Genomic DNA, 7,434 nt, shown 5'->3' on the forward strand with positions numbered 1-7,434 from the left:
CACAATGGAGTATTATGCAGCACTAAGAAATGACAAAATCATAGAATTTGCAGGGAAATGGATGGCATTAGAGCAGATTATGCTAAGTGAAGCTAGCCAAGCCCTAAAAAACAAATGCCAAATGTCTGCTTTGATATAAAGAGAGCAACTAAGAACAGAACAGGAAGAAAGAGCAGGAGGAAAAGACTACAGTAAACAAAGACGAATGGGGGGAGAGAAAGGGAGAGAGAAGGGAAAGCATATGGAAATGGTAGGAGACCTTCAATGATGCTATCTATAGTTAAAGGGGAAGATAAAACATGTGAGATTAGTCAAGAAGGTTTGGGAGGAGAGAGTCAGAGGACTCCTTCCCAGAAAGCCAAGCAAGCTGAGAAGCTGAGGCTGCAGTGCTGGAAACACTGTAGACCAACACAAGATGGTGGAGAATGTAAGGCTCAAACACAGACTAATGGTTGTTTTATTGGTTGTTTTTTATTGGTTGTGGTTGGATCTGGAATGTCCCCATAGGATCTTGTGTTGAAGGCTTGGTTCCCCCATGAAACAGTGTTCAGAGGTGGGGCTTTGGGGAAGGGATTGGATCATGGGGACTCTGACCATGGATAGCTGAATGGACTACTGTGAGGTGGGGTCTAGCTGGGGCAAGTAGGTCACTGGGGACATGTCCTTGGGATCTATATCCCTGCCCCACCTGCCCCACCCACTGCTTCCTGGCTGCCATTAGATGAGCAGCTTTCCTCTGTCACACCCCTCTACCCTGATGTTATGCCTCACCTAAGGCTCAAAACAATGAAGCCTACTGACCATGGACTGAAACTTCTGAAACTGTGAGCCAAGATAGATCTATAAATCTTTCCTCCTTTAAGTTGTTCCTGTATTTTGGTCACAGCAACTAAAAGATAACACAGATATATATATATATAATTTATATATGCTATATATATATATATATAATTTGTTAAAAAGTGACACTTCAAATTATTGGAAACAATTTTGGGACACAAGCTAGAGTTAAAAAATATATAAAGGTGTATTCCTACGTCATATCGTGTACTAAAATGAATTTGGATAGAAAAATTGTAAAATGTAAAATGTATAAAATAAAGTCATAAAAGAAATCCTAGAAAATAGGTCGTAATTTTTATAAACTTAAAATGAGAGCAACAACAGAAGTCATAAATATTTATCTGACTATATAAACTATCAAAACACCATTAGCATTAAAGAGATAAAACTGTACTAGGAAAAATATTTGCAGCATTTATACAAAATTCAATATTTTCATTAATATAAAATGGAAATCTCAGGTTTACTCACACAAAAGTGAAAACTTAAAAAATAGTGCTTCATGTATTGCATCATAAAGATTTTTTGAATGGTAATATCTAGGGTTGGTTAGGGTTAGGGAAGTGGCCTTCTCACACTGAATTGATAGGAAAGTCAAATAATACAATCTGTCTAGTTGAAGTTTGTCAAATTTTTAAACTGTTGAAAATTCCAGGAAATTGTGCAAAGGCCTATCAAAGTGTGGTTCTTGGTTGCGAAAAACTGGAAACCATCCCAAGGGTTAAGATAGGGCTTTGATAAAATAAATCAGGACACGGTTATAAAATGACAGCCATTGCAGACTGTGAGGCAGATGGATTTATTAATATGGAATGAAAAATAAAAAACAGCTTGTGATAGGAAAAAGAACAGGAGAGCAGGGTACGCTGAAGAGAGCAAGAATGAAAATACCAATAACCAGGCAAAAAAGGAAGGAATGGCTGGCTCCTATTTGCAGGAGGCTGGCCCAGGCCAGGCCTTCTCTTTATGAACACCTTTTCCCTCCCCTCACCCAATAAGTCTTGCTAATGACACTACTGAAACCATGCATTGTTAATTGGCTCCTCCACTCTCCAAGGTCCCAGTTCCTTTCAGACTAAGTGTCAAAAGGAAAGTAACTCTTTCCCAGGAGGCCCTTCCCCCTGGTCTTATCAGCAGATGACAATCTGCAAATCCCTGGGCTTCCCTCAGCCCCTAGGCTGCCTTATCCTAAACCCTCATTTGGGAGCTAATTAGAGGATTCTGTTCATGGTACTCACAAGGACTTCAGTTCCCAATCCTGGCCCTGGCTGTCTCAATGGAAATAGTTGCTGGAGGAGAGACTCCTGAGGCCCTGCACAGCTGAGGAAGTTTACAAAGTTTATCAATTAGTTTCCTCTTGTCTGATATATCAAAATATATCAGTTTGGGGACTCAAGGGACTCCCAGTGTGTGGGGAAGACATGGTGGTTTCTACAGGTCTGAGCCCTTCAATAGTTCTTTCATGGAAAGGGCAGTCAAGTGTGGTACAAGGGCCACAGCACCGGCCAGAGGATTGGAATGACTATTATTTAGTGGATTGGGTGGATAAATCCATGCTCTACCCCTTATTAGAGAGAGAGAGCACAGACTGTAGAAATATGGTAACTCCTTCACCTAAAAATCTAATGGAATTTTAACAGCTATACTATACCTAACATCAACTCAATAATCCTAAGCTCAAGTCACTTAATCCTCAGAATAATCATTTCATAGATGAAAAAAATTAGCTTGCAGAGCCGACTTACCTGATATCATACGGCGGTATTAGCCCAGGACCCAGCTCTCAAAAACTATTCTTCACCCAATGCTGCCTTCACTGGGTGGCCTGATGCAGCAAGAGCCTGGGCCTTCCAGCTTGTTCCCTGCCACATCAAAGATTCAGGAATCATATTTACCCTTCCTGATATTCTGGCCTGGAAAAGCATCTTTAACTACCAAATAAATGTCTGAGCCCCACTAGGGCCCTGCTATTTTTGTTGCCCCAGATTCCATGAATACAAACTCTTACAACAAAGTTAAATACTTTTTGATCAATGTTCCAAGGCTCTTTCTGGAGGTCACTTCTTTCTGTTTCCATTCATTGCTGCCTCTCAGGCCTTCACATCTCTTCCTGGCTCACGGCCACCATATCCAATTTGGGCATCTGTTCAGTTGCTGATGCTCCCCAAACAGTTCTATCCATCAGAGATCCACGGTGGTGAATTGTTGATGGGTTTATGTACCTCTTCTCAACTTTATTGGTGAGAACTTTCTATTTAATTGCCCATAGTCACTTATTTCCCTCTCTCCTTTGGCATTTTGTGTGGGTCTGAGAATTTACCATGTAGTAGGTGAATGAAAAAAAAAGTCTAAAATTCTTGGAAGAGACTAATTTTATAAATACAGGAATTGAGGCTTCAAGAACTCACTAAAGTGCTTCAGACCTGGATTAGACTGGGGTCTCCATATGTCCTGTTGATGGTTTCTTCATTCAACTTTACCACCTTTTGTATTTCTGAGACTTGTTGCACCTAGAATCAGTATCACTCTGTGAATTTTGAACTACTCAGTGATTTTCTAAAGACAGAGAGGAGATGAAGACACTGGCCTAGAAGCCAGTACTTGGAGGCTGCTCTACGCTCTAACTTCACAGGCTCTAGCAAATCACTTAGCTTGTCTTTCGCCTTTTTTATCTGTGAAGTAAGGATTAAAAAAAAAGAAAGGCTGTCTTTCCTACTCTCTAATCTTGGCCCTTATTGTCACTGTGGATGACATTCAATTGTGCTGTTGCAAAATCCAAATGAAAACTTAGATTTTAAAATGCTTTATAACTACTGTTATGTGCTATTAGAATAGTAAGTAAGAGAAAGCAACCTACTGCTAGAGTTCTTCCGAATCCCAGTAGCACTTTTCTCTGTGCTGAACACATGGTTAGGCTCCAGGTGTAGGCTGGAAGGGGGATGGAGGATGTGGGAAGTAGAATGGTTGCTACGTGTGGGTGCATTTCCAGGTAGACACATGCAAATGCTCCACTTCACAGGTGGGTCATGGGATGGCCTCAAAATTCACAGGTGTGTTGAGGACTGATAAGACGTGGAATGTGTTCCTTTGGATATGAACCATCTGAAGTTGGGGCAGGTGGACTAAAATATTGCTTTGAGTTCCTTTAACTGTCAGGAGTCTGAACCTACATTCACAAAGGGCACACATTAATCTCAACCAAGGTTGAACATTATCTTCAACTGGACTTACATAAAAAGAGTTAAAATAGGCAGTCGGGCAGAGGTGCTAGGGCTGGGTAGATGTTGAGGAGGGTGACAGATGAGGTTTGGTGTGGCATGGAGCATGAGATTTCAGTTTTCAGGCCAGGACATGGGGAGAAGCAAAAGGTCCACTGGAAGTATTCTCTATAGGGTAGAGACAGTTTGGTTTAGCTTTCCATTTGGGAGAGGAGGGATGGACAAGATAACCACTTCATGTCTTTCCCAGGCCTCTGAATCCCAGGAAAATGGACACAGTGGCCTTGTAAAGGATGGAGAGGCCAATGTACTAGTTTTCTCAAAGGTGAGGATGACAACAAACACTTTGAAGGCTGGAGAGAAAACATCACCACCAACTCACTTTATCCCTTCCCACACCTTCACCACTAGCACTTTTTAAAATCTATTTAATTTTTTTTTAATTACAGTGCTTGGTGAAAAACTTCAAACAATGTCAGATAAATGGGATAAAACTCAACTTCCTTCTCCATTTCTCAGTGCCCTCCCAGTACTATTCCCCTCCACAGAGGAATCGTCACATACAATCGGAGGTTATTTACCAGGATGCTCTTCCCCCCATTCAGATGTCACATCGCCATCACTTTCTAAATTTAGCAATATCTGCTAAATAGCTTTTCAGGTCAATAATGAAGTTCTTCTTTTTAAACAAAAATATGCTTTTTATTTAAATTTACTACATAAACACAAATTACTCATACTTGCATAGCAGAGTTAGGAACCATTCACTTTAGAACAAGAATTAAAGAAAGATAAGCACTTTTGCATAACTTATGATCATTTATTTATTATCACTATCCCTATTATATTCTCCCAGTCTTTGGACACTATAAGATTTCCCACTCTGGTGCTCTGTGATCAGCTTTTGCCAACTCAATGCTGATTTTTTAGTTCTTCACAAGGAGACACTTTCTTCAGTTTTAGCTTCAGGCAGTTTTTTCTTAATTTTAAGAACTGATAATGGGGTTTATGCACAGTCAGAAAAGCTTCTCCCTATTATGCCAAATATAGTGATCATTTTGCTGCATCAGAAGAAAACTTATTTTTTAAAAATTTTTCCTTTTATATCATCCTAATATTGGGTCTTCTAGGGTGTTTTGAAAACATCTGGCAGTTTCACTGATCTCTGATAGAAGACAGGTCTCTTCTCATAGGTCATGCCTCCTACTATCAGTTAATCCACAAGATTGCTGGAACCTGGACTATCTACTCAGCTCTCAGCTGGGTGTTTGGAGGATGTGGTGTAATATAATGCATGGAAGCTTTCCTTAAGGGGCTTGGGATCTAGTTGGAGAGAGCAAAGGAAGCTGCAAGAAATACCAAAATGATTGTGACCGTGTCTTTCTTTGTGAGCCACAGAGAAGATTAAGAGTAGTGACTCCAACAAAGGGAGGTATGAGTCATCTGAAAGAGCCTGTGGTTGAGAGATAAAAATCAAGTTGGAGGGGCTAGGAAGAAAAGACGGAGGGCCTCACACACCTGCATAATAAAACATCCTCATGGTTTTGGAGGAGGGTCTTGAGACTCAACTCATACCCTAGCATGTAAGTGTGTTCTGCCTACACCTGAGTTAGTCAGGAAGTGAACACTGGTTTTGGGAATAGGTGTCTGATGATCCTGTTCTGAAGAAGGTGTCAGCAGGATGCTCTGACAGGTACCAACACTCTGCTCCTAGAGTATGTCAAACCCCAATTTAACATCACAATCCTAGATTTATTTCTTAAAGAAGGAACTGAAAAAAAAAATTACCAAATAATATTTATACAAATATAGCTCATCTAAAAGTGGGGACAAGCATTTTTCTTTTTATTAACATTTTAAATATGTCAGGTGAACAGTCATTAAATTTAAAACAAAAACCCACAAAATAGTTCATCTCTCATTTCCTGACCCACATTATAATTTTTCTCCCATCCGTCTTTATTCCATTTTCTATCAGTAACTTGGATACTCTTTTGCCTAAGCTCTTTAGCATTTGTCCTTAATCCAAGTCTACCCTGAACCATTAGAACCAACGCTGAAGATTTCCCCTGCCCACTCCCAGGCCTTCAGCATAAGCAATATCTGTTAAGAAAATTAGGTGGGTGATCAAGGAGAGAGGGGCATTTTGATACCCTTGTCCGATTCATGCTGGGGGCCTCTTCCCTGTCAGCACCCTCTTCAGGGCGCCCTGATCCGGAGGCTGTAGATGACTGGGTTCAACATGGGACTGAGGATAGTATTGAGGATGCCAATCCCCTTGTCCTTATCCGAGGCTGAGACTGAACCCAGGCGCATGTAACTGAAGAAGCCGGTTCCATAAAAGATACAGACCACAGTGAGGTGGGAGCCACATGTGGAGAAGGCCTTCTTCCTCCCCTCAGACGAGCGGATCCGCAGGACTGCAGCAGCAACGTGGGCATAGGACACTGAGATAAGGATCATGGGGATGACCCCCATAAAGGTGGCTCCCACAAACAGAAGCTGCCCATTGAGGTGGATGCTGGAGCAGGAGAGCTGGAAAAGGGGAGGGAGGTCACAGTAGAAGTGGTTGACCACATTAGGGCCACAGAAGTCAAGCACTGATACAGCCACTGTGTGAGTCAAAGCATTAATGAAGGAGACGGTGCAGCAAATGCCCACCAGGGCACCCTGGACTTCACGGCTCATGCGAGTGCTGTAGGTAAGGGGCCGGCAGATGGCCAGGTAGAGGTCGTAGGCCATGGCAGTCAAGAGGTGACAGTCCACACCAGCCAGAAGGTGGAAAAAGAAGAGTTGTGAAATGCAGGCGGCATAGGGAACTCTGCACTGGGAGGCCAGGAGACACACCAGCATTGGAGGAACAGTGACGGTGATGCACCCAATGTCCAGCAGAGAGAGGTTCCCCAGGAAGTAGTACATGGGGGTGTGGAGTTTGGGCTCCACAAAGATGGCAGCCAGAATGCTGAAGTTGCCCCCCACTGTGACTAAATAGGCAAAGAAAAAAATGACAAAAAGAATGGGTTGCAGTCCTCTATTTCCTGTCAGTCCAAGAAGGATGAACTCAGTGACACCTGTCCTGTTTCCCCAGGCACCAGGCTCCATAGGCCACTGCTGGAAGCTGTACTGAGAAGAGGAGGCTTAGACCTGCCAAAGGTAGAGAGTGACACACAGTAGGCACATAATCTATGTCTATTAGATGGTGGAGTGCTCCAGCTAGAGCATCTCCCAATCAGGAGGGATACCAGCCTACACTGAGGCCAGGTTCCTGAAGGTTCACCATGCCAGACATTAACACTTTAGTTACTGGTTAAGAGAGAGATGCAGGGAATCCCAAGAAAAGGGCCTGGAGCAGAGGGAATTATTCCAGGGACCC

The 7,434-nt window shown here is 42.4% G+C and overlaps 1 pseudogene across 1 annotated transcript; it reads right to left on the reverse strand.

Annotated features, from left to right (window-relative positions):
• Positions 1-6,225: 6,225 nt before the first annotated feature.
• Positions 6,226-7,163, reverse strand: LOC308636474 (olfactory receptor 3A10-like; annotated as a pseudogene). The gene has a single exon. The product of its transcript is annotated as an olfactory receptor 3A10-like (transcript).
• Positions 7,164-7,434: the final 271 nt, after the last annotated feature.

This window comes from Spermophilus citellus, assembly GCF_964194105.1.
Source record: "Spermophilus citellus genome assembly, chromosome: 17".
Classification (NCBI taxonomy): domain Eukaryota; kingdom Metazoa; phylum Chordata; class Mammalia; order Rodentia; family Sciuridae; genus Spermophilus; species Spermophilus citellus.